Genomic DNA, 21436 nt, shown 5'->3' with positions numbered 1-21436 from the left:
CATTGTATATGATTCTGTCCTTGCTACATAAACTGCGAAGAGCCGGGTTACTTTTGTTTTCAGTAAGGATGCCAGCGCCCCAGACCTAGGACTCTATCCCCTACCCCACGATGCCCCTGTGTATCCCTGACTGTTGGGCCACTGTGGCAAGGGCAAGGCCTGGGAAGACAGAAAGCCAGTATTTCCCATCCATAAACTGATCTGTAACTATCACAGAGGTTTTCACCACACCAAATTGAAGGGATGCTGTCTTTGACCCCCTTAAGGAAATCACTGGTTTTTTCTTCTGAGATTTCAAATCTCAGTGTTTCCATCTGTTAGGAGACCATTCCTCTCATCCTGGCCAAAGTATAGCAAAGCCTGCTACCTGAAAAACTAGTCCAAGGGTCCTACAGTGAATTTAAAGGCTCTATAAACTGGATGAGGCAAACGAGGATGGGGGAGAAGGCAAGGCTAGAGTGGCTAATTCTCAGAACAGAGGACAATTACTTCCCTCTTCCTCTTCTGTCTTGGGTGATGGCATCCAGAAGGAGGGGAGGAACCTTTGTCTCTGCTTGGTCTGAGCCTGCACCTGCTCCGTTTTTGCCACAAAAGGACATGAAGCATCATAGAACTGGAAGGTAAGCTCCTAGAGATTTCTAAATCAAAGAGATGTGATTTATCTCCTTGGTTAGGGAGAGGAATCGACAGCAGCATCTGAGGTGCTGGTGGGCACAAAGGCAACTAGGTGGGAGGGATAGAGAGACTTGCAGCCTGAACCCTAAGAGCTGAGACCAGTCAAGAGGCTTTCGAGACTGAAGATGGATGAAGAATTCGCATCCACTCTTAGAAGAGGAACTCTGGGTCAGCAGGAAAAGGTACGCCAATGGGACTAAAATGGGACACATTTTCATTTGCAGATTGCTCTTTTTAAGGGTTGTTGAAATCATACTGAATGCTGTTAGAAAGCTTCTTCTAAAGGGCAGCAAATGTGTCATTATGAATCTGGAAGTATGTTCTGACCAAAAGACAACATCCAGAATCTCCAAGACGGACCCCAGGACATCAGAATAGCTGCCTCCCGTGTCTGTGGCACTTTAGGATGATTTCCTCACCCACCTTCCTAGACAGTGACAGGGACTATTCCTCAGTTTATAGAGGCAGAAAGAAGCCAAGGATTTGAGAGGTCAGAGAACTTGCTAATAATGACTCAACTGTAAGTGTCTGAGAGAGGATTTGAACTCAGATCTGCTGACTGCAGATTCTTCTATTCTTTATGCCAAGCCCGTAACCATCTTCAATAAATTCAGAACAGAAAATGCTTTCTCAGTGAAAGGCACAGAAAAAAGAGAAAAAAGCCCAACCATTTACACTGGAAAGCCAGAAAGAAATGAAAATGCACGTTGTCTTAATTTTGCCAGATGGCTGGAATGGAGGCCCTTCAAATGAGCCCCCCCAACACACACACATATAGACACACACCCCTTTACAGAAGATGTGAGCTGGATTCAGCCATGTGAAAAGGTAAAGAGAAGATAGAATGGCTTCTGAGCAATATCCAGTACTCAGATCCATTCCGATGCGTTCACCTCATAGAGGACTTAGACATCGCTTCCTCTGTAGTCCCTGACTTGTTTCTTGTGATGCGATCTGAGGGTCAGTCACGGAGCACCACAATCTCAAAGGAACCGAAATTGTCCCAAGAGGAATGTGTGAGTCAGCTGCGGTGGGCCACCATTCCACCAAGCGAGGCAGTCAGCAAACGCATGTAGAGGCCTCTGCCCGCCTCCCCAGAGGGTAGGAGCCTAGACCTGGGGTGCTGGAAGGGAAGCGCTCTAAGACACCGGCTGGAATACACACGAATTTGAGGCCATCCAGAGGGCCAAATGGAAGGTAAAGCAGCCGGCCAGCCCAAGCACTCTGGGGGAGAGGGGATGGATAGATGGGATATAGATAGAGCAAGATGTGGAGTCACTAAGATGGCATGAAACGCCCCCTTCCCTGGAGGAGCTGAAATTCCGTGAAAGAAAGTGTGAATATGCAGAAGAAAATGCAAAATGGAGACCAGCCATGTGTGTGTGTGGTGTGTGTGTGGGGTGTGTGTGTGTGTGTGTAGGTGTGGTGTGTGGGTGTAGGTGTGGTGTGGGGGTGTGGGTATGGGTATGGGTGTGGGTGTGTGGGTGTAGGTGTGGGTGAGGGTATGGGTGTAGGTGTAGGTGTGTGTGTATAGGTGTGGGTGTAGGTGTGGGTGGGGTGTAGGTGTGTGTGTGGGTATATGTGGGTGTGTGTAGGTGTGTGTGTAGGGGTGTAGGTGTGTGTGTGTGTGGTGTGTGTGTGGGGGGGTGTAGGTGTGGTGTGTGGGTGTGGGTATGGGTGTGTGAGTGTAGGTGTGGGTGAGGGTATGGGTGTAGGTGTAGGTGTGTGTGTGGGTGTATAGGTGTGGGTGTGGGTGTAGATGTGGGTGGGGTATAGGTGTGTGTGTGTGTAGGGGTGTGGGTGTGTGGGTGGGGTATGGGTGTGGTGTGTGGGTGTGGGGTAGGTATGGGTGGAGGTGTGTGTGTAGGTATGGGTGGGTGTGGGTATGGGTGTAGGTGTGGGTGTGTGTGTAGGTGTGTGTGTGGGGGGGTGTAGGTATGGGTGTGGGTATGTGGGTGTGGGTATGGGTGTGGTGTGTGGGTGTGGGGTAGGTGTGGGTGGAGGTGTGTGTGTAGGTGTGTGTGTGGGGGGGTATGGGTGTAGGTGTGGGTGTAGGTGTGGGTGTGGGTATAGGTGTAGGTGTGTGGGTGTGGGTGTAGGTGTGTGGGTATAGGTGTAGGTGTAGGTGTGGGTGGGGTGTAGGTGTGGGTGTAGGTGTGTGTGTGTGTGTGGGGGGGGTGTAGGTATGGGTGTGGGTATGGGTGTGGTGTGTGGGGTAGGTGTGTGTGTGGGGGGGTATGGGTGTAGGTGTGGGTGGGTGTAGGTGTAGGTGTGGGTGTGGGTGTAGCTGTGGGTGTGGGTATAGGTGTAGGTGTGTGGGTATAGGTGTAGGTGTAGGTGTGGGTGGGGTGTAGGTGTGGGTGTAGGTGTGTGGGTGTGGGTGGGGTGTAGGTGTAGGTGTGTGGGTGTAGGTGTGGGTGTGGGTGTGGGTGTGGGTGGGATCACAGGACAGCTAGAGCATTTCCTTAGATTCTCAGACACATGCCAAAGGGTGAGCTGGCCAGATCTCTCCAGGCTGCTCTGGACCCTCCTCTCAGACTTCTCTAGGGCATCTCGGCCTCCTGCCCCTCCAGTTTTCCCGATTATCACCTTTCCTCATTAGAGTACAAACTCCTTGAGGTCAGGGACTTCTCTCTTGTATGCTTCAGCGTGTGTGTGCGCACATACATGGATGGTGCCAGATGTATGTGCATCCGTGTGAACACAGCTGCTTCTTTCTCAGCATTTCTAGTGCGATGTTGCTTCAACATTCCGTGGTGAACCACTGGCGTTGCTTCTGTTTCTCCGTAGTCAAACTCTCTTCGAGGGGGAGGTCAGAATAGCAGCCTGGCAGAACCCCATCTCGCTGCGCCTATAAATGACGAGTCTCAAACCGAGCTGTGGACAACCTTTCCACGGTACCGATGTCCTTCCTCATGGCCTGGACAGACCAATGCTGGAATGCCGGGTGCTGGAGGGGTTGCCTTCGGCCATGGATAACTCTTCACAGAGCAGCTTCCGTGGGGTGGGGGAGCGGATGACTCAAGGTCGCCCTTGTTGCCATGGTTGTGTCTCCGTGGCAATCCGTGGCTCTAAGCCTAGGTGAGGGATAGTGTCCTCACATGCCCCATCAAGGCCCCTTGCACCAAGGAATCCTCATGGCCCATGTCCTTTGGGGTTTGCTTTCATCTAGCCTTAGGAAAATGAGAATCCAAAGAGGGGGTTGTCTTGGGGATGCTGTGACTTGGGGCGGCCGGCAAGTGGTAAAAGGCGGAGAACATTCTGTATCCTGGAGATCAGCCATTAGAGATGTCACCAAGCCTAGCCAGGTGGCTGGACAAAGCTTCCTCTTCTCTTCCCATTCTCCCTTTGGCGGGGAAGGCCCTTACCTGGCTTTCTCAAATGCAGTAGCCCTGGGAGGAGGGATGGGGATTAAGGATGTGTGTGAGAGAGGAATCCCAATAATGATGCTGACAGAAGTGAATGCGAATGAAACCTCGGATAGAGAACCACATATATTAGCGGTCTGCTCAGTCCCAAGGCCTGTGCTAAGTCCTGGGAATACAAATAAAAGTGGCCTTTACATTCTAAAGCATGAAGCTGTGGCCAGAGAGGGACTCTGATCCAGAAAGTTCCTGAGATGGGGACGGGATGGACTGATACTCTGGCACCCTCAGAACCTGGACCTATTTGAAAAAGCCAGAAGATGCCAACCAGTCTAGTTCTGTTTGACTTAGAGCTTTGACTCAGAAAGAGCCGTAGGAGTTTCTTGTAGAGATAGAGAGGAGGCAGAGAAGAGGAGCCAAGGAGCCCCAGTGAGAGAAGGTGGTTACAGAGCAATGGAAAAGAGTGAGCTGGGATGGCTTCCCAACTCACGAGTCATTTGACCAGAAGATCAGATCTCTTACCTTGAAAGACACCCAGCCGTGACTCCCAAATATTCTTTTGTAGGCAAGAAATCCTAAGGGCCACTGAGTCTAAATGACTTGCCCAGGGTCACGCAGGAATCCAGAATCAGAAATGGCATTGGAATCCAGGTCTTCCAATTGCGGAGTCAAAGTGATGTCCTCTGTGCTAGGCAATGGAGTTAGGGGCACTGCCCTTGGTTCTCGATGGCATTCTTCTTGGTGTGGGCTTCTAAAGTCCAAGAATAACACACTTTTCTATGAAGAGTGGCTGAGTAGGAGGAGGTAGGAATGATAAGAATCTTGAATTACTTCCTCTTTGTCTCTGTCCAACCTTAAGAAAAGCAATAAGTTGGCCAAGTCAAATTTTGCCCAAAAAGGAAAGAGAATCCAAGCAAAAAGGGGCAGAAGCTTGATGACTGATTCTCTGTGGGCTAGATAGGAATCTTTGTGTTTGTTCTACCGTATAAATCTTTGTGACCTGTGTGATCATGGGAAAACCACTTAAACTCTCTCTGCCTCAGTTTCCTCAACTGTAAAATGGAGATAATAGTACATACCTTCCAGAGTATCAAATGAGATATTTGTGAAAGACTTTGCAGTGTCTGCTATTCAGTAGATGCTCGATTAACTCTTGTTTTCTTCTTCCCTTTTGAGCATAAGTTATTTTAAGTGAAGCTTAATGATCAGCCTTTAATGCTATGTGCTAATATTATCAAAGGTTCTTTCAGAGGAGAAGGAGATTGGTATGAACTTGAGGGAAGAAATTAGAAACCCTCCCAGTGTACTCAAGGTTCTTTCTATCAGGAGGGGTTCTGAGCTAACAGGATAATAACGTCAGGAATTCGCTTTCTCATTTTTCTTGGCAGTGTGATCTATTGGCACGCCTCATGCTTAGGCATTCTGTTAGTCTTTCTCTTCTTAATAATTACAAAACACTTCAGAAGAAATGACAGCATTGACTGTCCATCACAGCCTTCTCTAGGGGCCAAACGATGCCTCATAAGTAGGGGACTGTCTACACAAGCTATTCAATATATTTTTTAAAGAAACAGCTGCTAAGCTTCTATTTTGTATCTGAATACTTGGAATACACCTCTACCTAAGCAGGTTGGCTTCAGTTTAAGCATCCAATGGTTTGGGGTCAGCGTCCTTTGCAGACCTAGGCAGAGGAAGGATGCTCCTATCCGAAGCACCAGCATGAATGAGGCTCTCCCAGCCTCTTGCTCCAGGACTGGCATCTTTGGTATCCAATGGGGCAAGAGGGAATAATGCTATTTTGTCCCTTGCAGGACACCTGGAGGAAACCGAATTCACAAAACTCCAGAGCTACGTTGGAGCATCAAGTTGATTGATTATTCCAGCTGCTCCCTGGCCAAGCTGGGGCTGTCATAGGACTACTGATGAGTGGAGACGATCCGTTTGCTCCATCAAGAACACGATATTGTGATTTTGCACAACGAGTCCATGTCTCTGGCACGAAGAATATGGCAAGTGAGTAAAATCTGCTGGGGAGAGACCTTACATCTCGCTAAAGGGAACTCAAGGTGAACAAGTTTATCTATTCCTTTTCTGGAAATGGGGTTTAAATAGAAGACAGGAGAAGGAACCCTGTCCTCCCAAAGGGGAATGAACACAGAAAGTGAAGTGCCAAGACCCAAGTTCCAGTCTGGACTTCGTCAGTGACTTGTACAAGTCACTCTGACTTCATGAGGCTCAGTCCTCTCCTCTAATATAAGGTCGGCTTGGATCAGATCAGGGACGATGAGCCTTTCGGAGACCAAGAGTCCAAACGGCACTCACACGGCATGCGAGCCCCTAGCTCCCCAGACAGGGGAGGGAGGAAGAGCTCCCACTGGGCTACTGGGCAGAGGGGTGGGTGATGGAGAAATGTCCTCAGGTGGGCGTGGTGGAGAGAGGGAGGTCACGGGTTCACCTACGCGGGATTAGGTCATCTCCAAGGTCTTTTTCATCCGTGGCCCATGACTCCAAGAGATCTGCTCCCCCCTTATTTTCCTCTGTTCCTGACCAGTCGGGACATGGCTGCCCCAATCCAGAGGGCCCTGGGCTCTCTCCCCCTCCCTGGGAGGCATTGGCAGCCCTGTTCAGATTCTCATTTCCCATCGATTTCCTCTCCTCCTTCCCTGCCTGTCCCCACAGCACCCACTCTCTCAGTTAATTTTCAATATTAGGACATTTATAAATGTTCATTGTAAAAATTACTTGTATAATTTGGAAGTTATTTGTCCAGCGCCTTGAGCGCCTCAAAGGAAAGGTGAGATATCAATCTAATAAATAGGCAGGAAAAGGCTCTCCTTTCTGTGTCTCCCTGACAAGAGCTGGGGATGATTGAATTACCTTCCCGGGGCTGCGGAGGGGGAGAATTATGCGGGTGGCTGACAAAGTAGAAGCTTAAAAACATACATGAAGAATAGAGAGGAAGGCGGTGCTCTCTAATGCTTTGTTGGGGCTCTGAAGGAGTCCCGTTACCAGGGCAACGCTGAAACAATATGGGAAGAGCTTCAGGTTCCCCACAAGGCGATCGATCCACCTCAGGGACATCCAGATGCCTCCCTCTCAAGGGCATGGGGCTGGGAGAGGTGGCCTCTGTGGAGTCCAAGGTCCGGGTGCAAATCTGGCAGAGAAGAAGCCACTTCCAGCCATCCTTGTTTTGTGTTTTGGTTGTTCGGGCTTTTCATAGGATTCCTTGTTTCACCAAAAGAACCGCCTTGCTTGTCCCTTGCAAATGAAGACCAGAATCCTCCTGGTCTTACCGACTCCTCCACCATGTTGGCCTCATATAATAAGGCAGGAACAACTGTCTCTTCCGTCTGTGTGGCCGGCCTTCTGCTGAGCTATGGGATGTCCACGTGGAAATCCGGAGATCCCAGTTGGCTGAGTTGGGAGGCAGAGAGCCGCGCCTTGGCCTTGTCCCCGGAGAGTTTCCCAGGGAAGGTCCGGCCACCAGACAATGGACGTCCACCTGGGGCGGGAGGCAGACGCCATCCGAAGCCAGGCGGCTCTTCCGTCTCCAGAAGCCTCTCCCAGTCTAGCACTCGGCCCACCCCACTGGGGACCTTCGGCTTGAGACTGAGGCGCTACCGCCTGCCCCAAAGCTGAAGTGGGTGTCTGTGGTCCGGTGAAGCAGGACCTTCGCTCGGGGGAAACTGTCCGGTGACGAGGCCAAGGCCGGGCCTTTCTGCCTCCCAACTCTGCCACCTGGGCTCTCTGCAAGTCCTCTGCAAGGAGCTCATGCTCTCCTGGGCTAAGTCGAGGCCCAAAAGGGAAGTGAGAAGGACAGTGCTGGGGAGGCCCGAGCAGAGGAGGAAGCCGTCAAGAGGGCCGGGAAGGAAAGCAAGGCAAGGCGGGAGCCCGCGGGAGCCTACACACAGGGCAGGCCTGGCTACAAAGCCCCCAGGGGCTGAGGGGCCAAAGCCTATTCCAGAGAACCGCCCACTGAGATGGGAGGGACTGATGTGCGCCCAAGTGTCCCCCAGGCCTGCGGAGAAGCTGCAATTTGGGGACATCCTTTGGGTTGGGGTCTCGGCACAGCAAGCACAGGGGGTTCCGATCCCAGTCACACAGGACAAGGTTTAAACAGAGCTCAGTCCCACAAACTCTGCCTTCCTGAGTCTGCACGGAAAAGAGCACAACTTGACCTCAAATGGCCTCCGGGCATTTAGCATATCCTTAGCATCTCATTTACATGGTGGGCAAACAGAGTGAATCATGGGTAAAGCCAGACCAACCAAAGTGGACCATGGCTGAAGTGACATCATTTCCTTGGAAAAGGCAGGGCCATCATCACCCAAACACATAGCCCCTCCCTTAGCAAGACAAAAAGCATTCCTGAAAACCACTAGCTAGCCAACGATGTATAGCCAAGCGATGACTCAAACGACGGACGTTGTCTAAGCTGCCAATCAGTTCTTTGGACAAAACCCTAATTTACCCGTGCCCACGTCCACATGACCCAGGCTACAATGGCACAGTGTGCTGATGAAGAGGCCCTGAAGGCCAGGAACAGGTTGATTCCCCTCCCCTGGGTATTCCCTACCACATGGGCCCCTCCTTTGGGTTGCGTTGGGCGTTGGTCCATGCCACCCCTTCTCCTACTACCAAGGTCTCGCCGGAGCTCAAACACAGCCCAGGTTTCTCTCCCCACAGGATTGTTTCTCACCCTTCTACTTCTCTAGAGGGCTCACATCTGCCCCAATGGACTGATTGTTCTTCCCTCTTTGAGTCCATTTCAATGCATGTAAGGATCAAGTATTTCTTGTCTCCAACCTCTTTACCCTTCCAAAAGGTTAATACTAAGAGAAATGGAAAAAAGAAATAAAATGGGGTAAATGTCATAAAGAAGTACATAGCGGGAGTGGGGGAGAACACCAATACACTGGAAGAAAACATTCCCAGGACCAGATGAATTCACAAATGCATTCTATCAAACATTCAAAGGACAACTAACCCCAATACCATACAAACTATCTGACAGAATAAGCAAAGAGGGAGTTCTACCAAACTCCTTTTACGACACAAACATGGTACTGATCCCAAAACCAGGCAGGCCAAAAACAGAGAAAGAAAACTATAGACCAATCTCCCTAGTGAATATAGATGCAAAAATCTTAAACAGAATACTAGCAAAAAGACTCCAGCAAGTCATCACGAGGGTTATCCACTATGATCAGGTGGGATTTATACCAAGAATGCAAGGATGGCTCAATATTAGGAAACCATCTACATAATTGACCATATCAACAAGCAAACCAACAAAAATCACATGATTATCTCAATAGATGCAGAAAAGGCCTTTGATAAAATACAACACTCATTCCTATTGAAAACACTAGAAAGCATAGGAATAGAAGGGTCTTTCCTAAAAATAATGAACAGTTGTAAACCTTAAAATTTCTTAGACTTAAAAATGTTGGAAATTTCACCATTGGGAAATTTCATACTTGAAAAATTTCCTACTGATAGTCTATTGGAATGTGAACCCCCCTTTGGCATGGGAGGGTCCTTCTCCTCCCTACTTAAGATTACTTTAGGACAGAAACCTTTTGCTAAACAATGGAAAGGGCTTTGACCTATGCTTAAGCATAGAACAGGAAGTTCTTTGAGTCATGATTGATTTTAGAATTGATACAATAGAGATACTTGGAATGACAGAACCAAGTCTTGGAACTTCCAATCTCCACCCTACTCAGGGTAACAGGATTTAGGAAGGGCTGCAGCAAAAGGATCAAGATTTAATTATTTGAGAATATGACCTTCAACAGACATGTGCAAAGCCACAGACCTCTGGGCAGTCCTGGGTTAAACTAGAGCCACCATTGGCACAGGGGAGACATCGACAGTGATTGGTAGATGTGAGAACTGAGGGGAGGGAACTTAGATGGTTTCCTTAAAGATAGCGGGGTCTGAGGACTGAGGGGGCTGGAGAGGTTTTGCTCTGAGAGGTTGTGCTCTGAGAAGCTTGCTCTGAAGGAAGCTGGAGGTGGAGGCCCCTGAGACTGTTTCATCATTTTGGTCACTTGAGTGATAGGGACTGATCTCTTTTCTTTGCCTCAGCTATCTAAGGGCTTGGGCCTTTGGCCCAGCCTAAACAGAGGGGGTATTTAAGCCCTATTCCCTTCTCTCCCCTCTCTCTCTCTCTCTCTCTCTCTCTCTCTCTCTCTCTCTCTCTCTCTCTCTCTTTATCTCTAATACCTTTCTTCTTCCTGTTTGTAATTAAAAACTCCATAAAAGGTTGACTGCTGACTTGAGTTTCATTTAGGAATTACATAGCTGAATTCCTTGGTGACCTTAAATATATATCAGTCTTTTAAAGTGATTTCCTTGTCACACAGTATATATCTAAAACCATCATCAAACATCATCTGCAATGGGGATAAACTAGACACATTCCCAATAAGATCAGGAGTGAAACAAGGATGTCCCTTATCACCTCTATTATTTAACAGTGTACTAGAAACACTAGCTGTAGTAATTAGAGAAGAAAAAGAATTAAAGTTATTAAAATAGGCAATGAAGAGACCAAGCTATCACTCTTTGCAGATGATATGATGGTCTACTACTTAAAGAATCCTAGAGAATCAACTAAAAATCTAGTAGAAGTAATCAATCTTTAGCAAAGTTGCAGATTACAAAATAAACCCACATAAATCATCAGCATTTCTATATATTTCCAACACATCTCAGCAGCAAGAATTAGAAAGAGGAATTATATTTAAAATCACCCTGGACAATATAAAATACTTAGGAATCTATCTGCCAAGACAAACACAGGAACTATATGAATACAACTAAAAAACACTTTCCACACAATTAAATGTAGATTTAAATAATTTGAAAAACATTAATTGCTCATGGGTAGGAAGAACTAACATAAAAATGACAATCCTACCCAAACTTGTTTACTTATTTAGTGTCATACCCATTGAACTATCAAAAAACTTTTTTACTAAATATAAAAAAATAAGAAAGTTCATTTGGAAGGACAAAAGTTCAAGGATATCCAGAGAAATCATGAAAAAAAAAATGTGAAGGAAGGTGCTCTTGCAGTCCCAGATCTCAAATTATAGTATAAACCAGTGGTCATCAAAACAAAATGGTATTGGCTAAGAGACAGAAGGGAGGATCAGTGGAATAGACTTGGAGTAAGTGACATCAGCAATACTATCTATGATAAGCCCAAAGATCCCAGCTTTTGGGAACAAAATCCACTATTTGATAAAAACTGCTGGGAAAATTGGAAGACACTATGGAAGAGATTAGGTTTGGATCAACATCTCACACCCTATACTGAGATAAACTCAGAATGGGTAAATGACTTGAATATAAAGAAAGAAACTATAAGTTAATTAGGTTAACACAGAATAGTATATATGTCAAATCTTTGTCAAAGGAAAGATTTTAAGACCAAGCAAGAGTTTTAAAAAAAATTACAAATTTTAAAATAAATTATTTTGATTACCTTTTTTTTTTACAAAGAAAACCAATGCAACAAAATTTAGAAGGGAGGCAACAAATTGGGGAAAAAATCTTCATAACAAAAACCTTTGACAAATGTCTAATTACTCAAATTTATAAAGAGCTAAATCAATTGAAAAAAAAATTGAGCCATTCCCCAATTGATAAATGGGCAAGGGATATGATTAGGCAATTTTCAGATAAAGAAATCAAAAATATTAATAAGCACATGAAAAAGAGTTCTAAATCCCTTATAATCAGAGAAATGCAAATCAAAGAAACTCTGAGGTGCCATCTCATACCTAGCAGATTGGCTAACATGACAGCAAATGAAAGTAAAGAATGTTGGAGGGGATATGTAAAAATTGGTACATCAATGCATTGCTGATGGAGTTGTGAATTGATCCAACCATTCTGGAGGGCAATTTGGAACTATGCCCAAAGGGCACTAAAAGACTGTCTGCCCTTTGATCCAGCCATAGCACTGCTGGGTTTGTACTCCAAAGCAATCATAAGGAAAAAAGACTTGTACAAAAATATTCATAGCTACACTCTTTGTAGTGGCAAAAAAAATTGGAAAATGAGGGAATCCCCTCCAATTGGGGAATGACTGAACAAATTGTGGGATCTGATGGTGATGGAATAGTATTATGCTCAAAGGACTAATAAAGTGGAGGAATTCCATGGGGACTGGAATGACCTCCAGAAATTGATGCAAAGCGAGAGGAGAAGAACCAGAAGAACATTGTACACAGAAACTGATACACTGTGGTACAATCGAATGTAATGGATTTCTCCATTAGTGGCAATGCAGTGATCCTGAACAACTTGGAGGGATCTACGAGAAAAAATAGTATCCACATTCAGAGTAAAAACTGTAGGAGTAGAAACACAGAAGATAAAACAACTGCTTGAATATATGGGTCGAGGGGATGTTGTTGGGGATGGAGACTCCAAATGAACATCCTAGTGCAAACATCAACAACATGGAAATAAGTTTTGATCAAGGACACATGGAATTGTGTGTTGGCTATAGGAAGGGGTTGGGGGAGGGGAGGGAAAGAATATGATTCTTGTAAACACATGGAAAAATATTCTAAATTGACTAATTAAATAAAATTTTCAATAAAAAGAGGGGAGGGAGAAGAGACTTGCACTTCAGATGGGATCCCTTCCATCTCCCAGTATATTATTCTATGGAGATCTCCAACTCTTTCTATCTTTCTCTTCAAGAACTAACTTGGTTGCCACCAGCACTGGAACCTCAAAGAAAAGCAAAAGTATGCTGGACCTTAAGGAATCTTCTAGTCTGTCACCTATATAAGCCTTTCCTGATTTTATAGTCTTATAGGAAACTCCTCAAATCTTTCAAGCCATTCTTATTAACTCTTACAAAGGCCAAAGTACTTAATCATGTTTTAATTAGCCTTCAAGTCATTTGTGTCCATTTCTCCTCCCTATTCCCAGCCTCCATTGCCTTTTCCCCAAGTAAAATATCTGTCTTTAAAGATCAGAGATTCTGTTGCCTTTCAAATATTCAGCCCCAGCAGCAGGCTAAGTTCCTGGACATGATAGGTACTTAAGACATGTTTGTTGCAATAGGATGAAACTCCCTCTGTTGCCTCCAGCCCAATGGAGTCTCTCCATTTCCCACTGTGCAACACTTAATTTAAATTAAATTTTAAAAAAATTAAATTTTTGCCTCACAAAATATATTACCAACTCACTTGGGGTAAGGGAATAATTATGATTATCATATCTTCTTCCCTCCACCGCATGGTAGGACAGTGCTATATGTATAGCAAGTACTCACTAAATGGATTTTGCTTGGTTATTTCTGTGGGACTCTTAAAAAAAGGAACAAAAGAGTTGGATCAGAGATACTTCCAGATTCTTTTGGTCAGTGATAACACCCTAGAGCATTTCCTCTCCTTATTTTAGCAGGTTCTTTTAAATTGAGGTCAGGATTAAGCCACAATGCTCATGAATAATCTGATATGACCATGAGCAAACACATTGTCTTCTCTGTCTTAATTTTCTCATCAGTCAAGCTTTTAATGGGCTTGGTCTAGAGAAGCTCTAAAGTTCCTTGATTCAAGCATCATTCTATGGTCAAGGCTCCTTTTCTTGTGGCCTGCAGGGGTCCTTCTCTTTATACTATAGCTGACTGCTTTTCTGGGTCCTGGGTTAGTTTCTAACTCCTCCTCATTTCCCTTTACATGCTTCACACATTTCTATGAGTCCCTTGGAAACTGTTCATGTCTCCACCCAGCTGTGCCCAAGCATCCTTCATGAATCAGAGCTTTTCCCTCGGACCCTTCCCTCTGACCTGGCCTCCTGGGTCCCAGTCACTCCATTTCCAGGACTCACCACTACAGCTGGGAAATGCTCCATTGCTCTTTGGGGCCATTCTTCCTTTCCTTCTTTCCCTGTAGTAAGTTCCCTTAATGTTGCCTTTAAAATAAAATGAAGGAGGAACATGGACTGAATGACCTGTTTAGCCGAGTTGGAGATCCTGGCAGGAGTGCTGACAGGCCAGTTCCTCAGAAGCCAAGCTGCCTGCCTCACCTCATTTGCTTGGAACAGCTTCAGGCCATGAGGTGAGTCTCCTTTCCATGTCCAGATCCAGCCTCTTTGATAAAATTGTAACCTGAATGCCAATGACCACTCCTTTGCCAAAAAGACAAATGTCCATTAGCACCAGGCCTGAGGCAGGGCCTGCAGGGGAAGAGAGCCCTGGGGGAGTGCCTCCACTATTAATTAGCATTGGTGTCTTCCTTTGATTAGGGAGATTGTATTCCTCCAGAGAAGGCAGGGAGCAGTGAGGGAATGGAAAGGCTGGACAAATATTTAATAAGTGGCTCTCCTGGGCTTACCACCATGATGGGAAGCAAAATCCACAGACTTACCCAAGAGAAACTCCCATTTTAATTAAGGGAGGCTTGGCAAAGAAGTGAAAAGAAAAGGACAGGAAATGCAAAAGGATTTTCCTTGGAGTTTGCTGAGGTAATGTGCTAGGTGCAATGAGTAGGACCATGGAGAGCGCACTGGGTGTGGAGCCATGAAGACTTGGGTTTCAATCTCTTCTCAGACACTTCCCACCTTTATTATTTTGGGCAAGTCACTGAACCCAATTCAACTCAGTTAACTTAAACATAAAATGGAGCTGATCATAACACCTGCCTCATAGAGTTGTTGTTAGGGTTTATATACATACATGTTTTGGAACATTAAAGTGGTTTCCATGGTAGGCATTATTATTGTTGTTCACATTAGATTATAAATTCTTTGAAGGCAGGGATTGTCTTTTGTGTCTTTTTGTATCCCCAGCATTGAGCACAATGCCTTGTCCATGGTAGTTGTTTAATAAATATTTATTGGTTGATGGATTTGTAAGACAGTCAATAAACATTCATTAAGTGGATGTGTTAAGCACTAACAATATTTTTCAAAAGCCATAAAAGGTCCTGCCCTCCAAGATGTCACAGCCTAATCCTGGGACAACAAGAAAAAAATATGTGCATACAGGATTGGAGGGAATGCCAGAGGGAAGGTACTTAAAGTGGTACAAGCAAGTCCTTCAGAACGTTGAGCTGAATCTTGAAGAAGGCCAGGAAAGTCAGGGAGCAGGGATAAGGCAGGAGAACATTCCAAACATACCCCAAAAAAGACATGTAGTTGAGAAATAGTGCCTTGGAGGAATAATGCCAGAAAGGCCAGTGTCACTCACCAAATCATAAAGCAAATGGAAAGGAGAAAACTAGATTTCAAAGGTAAGAAGGGACAGGATGTGAGGGGCTTAAATAGCTAGACAGAGGGGTTTCTGTTTGAACTTGAGTTCAAAGGGAACCCCAAGAGTTTCTTGGGTAGGACATGGCATGATTGAGTCAGACCTGTGCTTTAAGACAGACACTTTGGAAGCTGGAAGAGATATTGAACTGAGGAGAAATTTGACATGAGGAGTTCAGGTAGCTTTTCCAATAGACTGGACCCAAAGTGATATGGCCTGCCCCAGAGTGGTGGCTAAATGAGAAGTGAGCACTTAAGAAAAGTGGTGCAAGGTTCAAACAACAGGCTTAATGACATTATAGAAGAAAAGAAGGGGGCCCAAGGAATACTCTTGGAAGAACCCCTCAGGGACCTCAAGAAAGATCTAGCAAAGCAAACTGGGAAGAAGTGTTCATGTAGATAGGAGCAGACAGTAATGTCATGAAAATCGTGGGAGGAAATCGTCGTCAAAGATGGTCAACTAAGAGTGGAAATGAGGCTAAACTCAGAAAAATAAGCCTACAGTTAATGCTTGGCTCTACCACTCACTGTGACCTTGGGCAATCAATCTTCTCTGTATAGGTAAAATCCTGAAGAGAATCCTTTGACTTTTTGTGTGTGAAGCTTTAGTTAATGTAGATCAAGAAGTCTTTGTACCTGTAAACCATCTTATGAAGTTGAATGATTGATTATAGGAACTCGAGTAAGTCCCACAGCGTCCTGGGTGGATCATCTCCAGAGGAATTATGGGCAGGTGTGGATAAGAATCTGGTAACATCAGAAATCATGACTAGGATCACAATCTCTACTGGACAAAGAGTGTCCATATTGCTGAGATCATGACTGCCCCAATACATCAATCTCAGCCCTGCTAAGTCAGACAAGAGCAACGGCAAGAGGGAAGGCTAGAATTTTAGGAAGGAAGGTCTGTGAAGGTGATAACTATTGGAGCATGGTCCTTGTCTTTAGAAGAGCTGATACTAAAATTAGAGAATCGGGAAAATTCAGTGAAGTACAGACAGAGAGACTTGAAAGCTAAAGAGGTGTCAAATGCTAGCTACTGACCAACAGTAACAATTTGTGATTTGCTTCTTTGCCATCCCAGACTGGCATATCCCTGGCAATAACGTAGCTTCTAGACTGCCTGCTTCAATCCTCCTGTGGAGTTAGGGAACATGTTCCCTTTTAATATTAGAACAAACAAAATTTGGCTGTGAATTTAAATCAGTTGTGATTAAAAATGCATATAAAAGCCAAAGAAGGGGGCAGTTAGGTGGCTCAGTGGATTGAGAGCCAGCCATAGTGACAGGACGTCCTAGGTTCAAATCAGACCTCAGACATTTCCTGGCTTTGGAGCCCTGGGCAAGTCACTTAACCCTTTTTGCTTAGTCCTTACTGTTCTTCTGCCTTAGAACCAATTCACATTATTGATTCTAAGCTGGAAGGTAAAGGTTTAAAAAAAAGGCAGAGAAATGATTTTCCCAGGAATTATCAACTGTTTTACTTGTACTACTTGTCCCTTCTATCTCCTCTAAGCATGTGTGTGTGTGTGTGTGTGTGTGTGTGTGTGTGTATGTTCTTTTATCTTCTGCAAAACCAAGTGCCCCCTTCTCATGCCTGATCTCCTTGTCAAAGATGTGGGTCTTCCTGTGGGGCGAAGACTAGAGAAGAAAGCCCCCCCTCACAAAAGGCCTGCCATGGCTCCTCCATCCAATTAAGAACATGTGTAAACAAGCAGATTCGGTCCCCAACCCTCTTGTATGCTGTCTAATAAGAATAGTGAACAATGAACCCATTGTATGAGTGGGAATGAGTTTTCTTTCAACTTCCCAGATGGGATTATGATATGTGGTTCAACAGCAGATTATCTGCGGCTCTATCCCCTGAATACACAAATATTTGCCTTCTGTATTGGGAAGACGCCCTAGGGAGCCATTTTTCAGAGCCCGTGTCAGGCAGCATCCAGTCAGGATTTGGTGCCAAGAGATGGGAGCCAATTCATTCTGGACACATTTAAACAACAAATATGAGCCAACCACCTGTTTTCTTGTGACAGCTTTGTGCCTTTTCGCTGCTGTATAAACAGGATGGCAACATGGCCCCGAGTTTCTTCACAGCCCCAGTCCGGGCCAACTCATTATCTGGCTTGGCCAATGTGATCCAAGACCAGCTGCTCATCAGGCTCCAGTGCAGTTAAATGAGGGCCATCTTGCTGAGGAGCAGCAGTCCGGAAATCACGGCCAGACCCTCAGCCTCTCCCAGAGACAGGGGCTCTATTGTCCGAAGAGTTCTAATAACCAAATCCAAATGCCCACAGCCTGCTTTCTTTACCTTTGGCATCTCATGTTATGAAAGCCGTGGAAACGGGATGGTGGCGGCTGGGGAAAGGAAGCAAATCTCTATTCCCAGCTTGCCCCAAGGCATACCTAGGTCTGGCCACTGGCTCCCGCCCAACACTCCAAACTTCCCAAACCCAGATGGCTGCATTAATTCAAATTCAAATTCAACAAAGGACAAAGTACTTACTTTAGGAGAGATCACAGTCAAAAGCAACAATTATCCTAAGGACCTTTCTATGGCAAGGCTGGACATGAACTGAAAAGGGTGCCCCCTCTGCACCCCCCCTCCCCACGCCCTGCCCCATCATTCCAGGAAACTCATGACCAGACTTGGAGGAATCTGAAAACCTGAAACTCAAGAGGCCTCCGTGCCATGTGCTTCTCTTTGCAAGTGCAACACAATCTTTGCGGCAGATGTCCAATTCTAAGCCAAAATGGTACTTGTAGGCGGATAGACTGGCTGCAGCACACTGCCATGAGGCAAGACGGACATCCTGGTTTGTCCCAAGACGATTCAGGGTTTCCAGCCCCCAAAAGGGCACACAGTATTGAGTTTAGGGGCAAAGAAGTGGGACATTTGGAGATGTTTGTGACTAAACGTATCAAACAATTTGAGCTTGGAAGAATCTGTCCTTGTGACAAGGAAGAAGGTCGGATGAGGAGAGAGATCTTCAAATACCGCCATTTTAATTCAGCAGGCGGCAGGGAGAGAGGGGGCACGTCACTGACTTAAAACCAAGCGTAATTGCTTCAGGGAATTATAAGCCATCTCCATCCTCTAGCCGAGGGCTTTGATGTCCATTCATTTGGGTTGTTCAAGATAAATAAGAACGCTATCACTGAAACAGAACCATGACCCACCGAGAGAAGAGGAGGTACCGGCGCATCAAGTGGCAGACTACAAGATGGAGCAGTTGTTGGGAAAGGGAGCTCTGTCAATGGCAAGATGGTCCCTGGACTGACTCTCTTCATTAACTTCTTTCCATTGGAAGTCAGCTGCTCGCTACCTCAGAGCCATACGTGTGTGTGTGTCTGTGTGTGTGGGTGTGTGTGTGCATGTGTATGTGCGTGTGTGTGTGCATGTGTATGTGTGTGTGTGTGCGTGTGTGTGTGCATGTGTATGTGTGTGTATGTGTGTGTGTGCGTGTGCATGCTGGAGACTGTTAACGGTTGAGGTCTCTCACTATTCCTTTGTTTTGTCTGGAGGAGAGATGCCGGGAGCTTACCTAAGACTCAGAAATTCCCCTTTTCATCATTTTTTGATGTCTAGGACGGTTTTCTAACTTAAGTTTCAATGGCTGTGGCAGAAAATAATTGTGTTCCTTCTAAATCAAAATTAAAGCCCAGATCCTCTTGATACGTGTGACCTGGCAACAGAAGTTGAGAGGGGGAGGGAAGCTTCTCCCTCATTTCTGCATCACATGACACCCATCGCCAGGGCATTTCAGAGAAATCTGATGTCTCCTAAGAGGGCGTCTCTTTTTGGACAGTGTGTCCTCCCACCACCGTGGGATCCTAGCATTGCTCCTCGATGGCGGCATCTCCGTTGGCCCTGGAAGTGGAGGCCAGCAGACCCTTGTGAGCACCTCGTCAACCCTTACGACTTGCAGAGGGCCCTTCTGGGGTATCGTGGAGCGTTGCCACAGAGCAGCAGAGCACGCTGGGAGCTTCGGGAAGTCCTCTCCAAAGTCACTCTCCGGCCACTGGATTCTTTTAGCTAGTGTTTGAGGGGGCGCAGAGTGAGGCAGAAGGACTCGTCTAAGAATCTGAGCCCAGAGTATCAAAATCCCACGTTCACGAGGCCCGAGCAAGAGGTGGGACGGTCCCCATCCATCAGAGGAGCCGAGCTAGTGACCTGCCCTGCGGGCTGCAGGGAGAACAGAAGACCCGGCCCTCCACCTCCACAGCCAAGTGCTCTTCCGGGCTGTGAATGGACAGATGGAATGCCCCGCTGTCCTATCACGCTCCAATGTAATGGCCATCTCCCTCTGGCTTTACGACTTGAAGAAGCCATCACATAGCTTCCATGGGCAAAGCAACTCAAGCCAAAGCCCGTGTGCTTGCCCTCTCTCAGGGCCAGGCCCTCCATACCTGGCAGAACGAGGTCCAGAGACCAGGGCAAGGCGGGCAGTCAAGGCTCTAATCTTAACCGGTGGACCTTGGAGCGTCTCACTGGCAAGCCATGGTGGACAAACCAAAGGCATTTCAGGCGTCACAGCTGGGAAAAGAGCCTGGCAATGGCTGGGCCCCTTCTCTTTGTTCTCTAGACCAGGAAACGGAGGCCGACAGGAGCTCAACTAGCTGCCCAAATGAACAGAGCCGAGACTCCGACTTTGGTCGGCTGACGCTCAGTCCTTGGCCGTGCCGTGGGCCCAGGCCTCATCCAGGGCCTCTGAAGCTTCTCGGAACCCCTTACATGAAGCCGGGGGACCGGAATGCGCGCCTGCAGGCGAGCAAGCGGCTCGGCGCATTAAGCGGGCCTCCTCTCCGGGGGGATCTGCCTGGGTCTGCGGCCCCTGCACGGTCCTCCACCATCTGCTTGTCCACCCTGGCTCATCCTTTCCTCTGCTCGTTGGGAAGCCTTTCCCCGAGAGTCGCCCCAAGACATCCCGTGGCTGCCAGATGCCCAGCCGCAGCCCCGGGGCCTCTGGGGCAGAGGAGGCCGCTTGGGCCCCTTCAGCAGAGCCACGAGGACCAGCTGGCACGCGGGAGGCCTCGGGGGCGGAAGAAGCCCCCTGGGCCGGGCTCCCACCTTCGGGCACTGCCCCGCTGCGCGCTGGGCAGCCGAGCGGCACCAGGCGTCCCCGGGCTCCTCCAGACCTGCGGCTTCGCGGACTTGGATCAGAAGCGGTTCCGTCACGAGGTCTCCGGAGGAGAGCCCGGAAGGGGCTGGGGGGGGGGGGGCGAGGAAGCACAGGGGCGGGAGGGCTCCGAGTGCCGAGCCGGGCACGGGAGGGTGAGGCCAGCGGCTTACCTGAGCGAGCCCGGCCCAGGGCCTTCCTGCTGCCAGCCTCAGGCTCAGACCCGGCCCAACGGGCCGTCCGTTTTCAGGCTAAGCCTGTGACCGGCCCTGGCTGATTAAGGAGGCAAGGAAAGCGCAAAAGCTCCCGGGTGGAGGGCAGGCGCGGCCAGAGAGCCGCCCCGCTGGCTTGGCGGGCGGCTCGGGCCCCCTCTTGGCCCTCTCGGAGGGGGTGAAGCTCCCCCAGCCTCCCCAACTGCCCAACCCTCCAGCCCGTCACATTCTGGACTCAGAACAGGGAAGGTTCTCCCTGCTCCAACTGCCCATCTCTTAAAGAGGCAGCGCCCGGCTGCTCCTCGTCGGGGGCAGCCGCTGGCCGAAAGCTCGGCCGGACTGGGGGACGGCCAGACGCTGCCCCGGAGGGACAGGACCCGGGTTAGGCGGGGAGCACAGGTCTTCCCCTGGGGCCGGGCTGGGGCTGCCTGGGGGCTGCCATCATGGTGCCGGCAGCTTGGAGGTGACTCTCGGGGCCGATTCGAGCTCAGAGGACGGAGGCTGGGAAGGGCCGAAGGGAGGGTCTGGGACCCTCACACACACAGGGCCGGGTGGAGGCTTTCCCTCCTGGCCCTCTCCCATGGCCTGGCCAAACAGGGCAGCTGGAGCTCAAACAGCCCCGAGGAAGCCGGCTGCCCATTTCATAGAGGAGCAAACTGAGGCTCAGAGGAGAAAGACCTCCATAACCCAGACGGGGGGCCAAAGGAGGGAGCCAGATGCTGCCAATGGCCTGGTGAGCTCCCGTCACAGTCTGGGATTCCAGCAGACCTGGGGCCGAAAGG

General features: G+C 47.8%; 1 long non-coding RNA gene across 2 annotated transcripts in view; it reads right to left on the bottom strand.

Annotated features, from left to right (window-relative positions):
- Window positions 1–21436, bottom strand: part of LOC103099260 (uncharacterized) — a 141977-nt gene extending 120541 nt beyond the window's left edge. Inside the window, exon 1 of one of the 2 annotated variants that reach the window (XR_459620.3) lies at window positions 20616–21436. This is a non-coding gene — a long non-coding RNA (uncharacterized LOC103099260). Of the gene's footprint in view, window positions 1–4562; window positions 7553–20615 lie in introns of those variants that run through there. The other variant, XR_008911430.1, reaches the window with a different exon arrangement.

This window comes from Monodelphis domestica, chromosome 1 (genome assembly GCF_027887165.1).
Source record: "Monodelphis domestica isolate mMonDom1 chromosome 1, mMonDom1.pri, whole genome shotgun sequence".
In the NCBI taxonomy this organism is placed as follows: domain Eukaryota; kingdom Metazoa; phylum Chordata; class Mammalia; order Didelphimorphia; family Didelphidae; genus Monodelphis; species Monodelphis domestica.
Note: the sequence above shows the minus strand (reverse complement) of the source record. Positions and strands in the feature narration are given on the sequence as shown.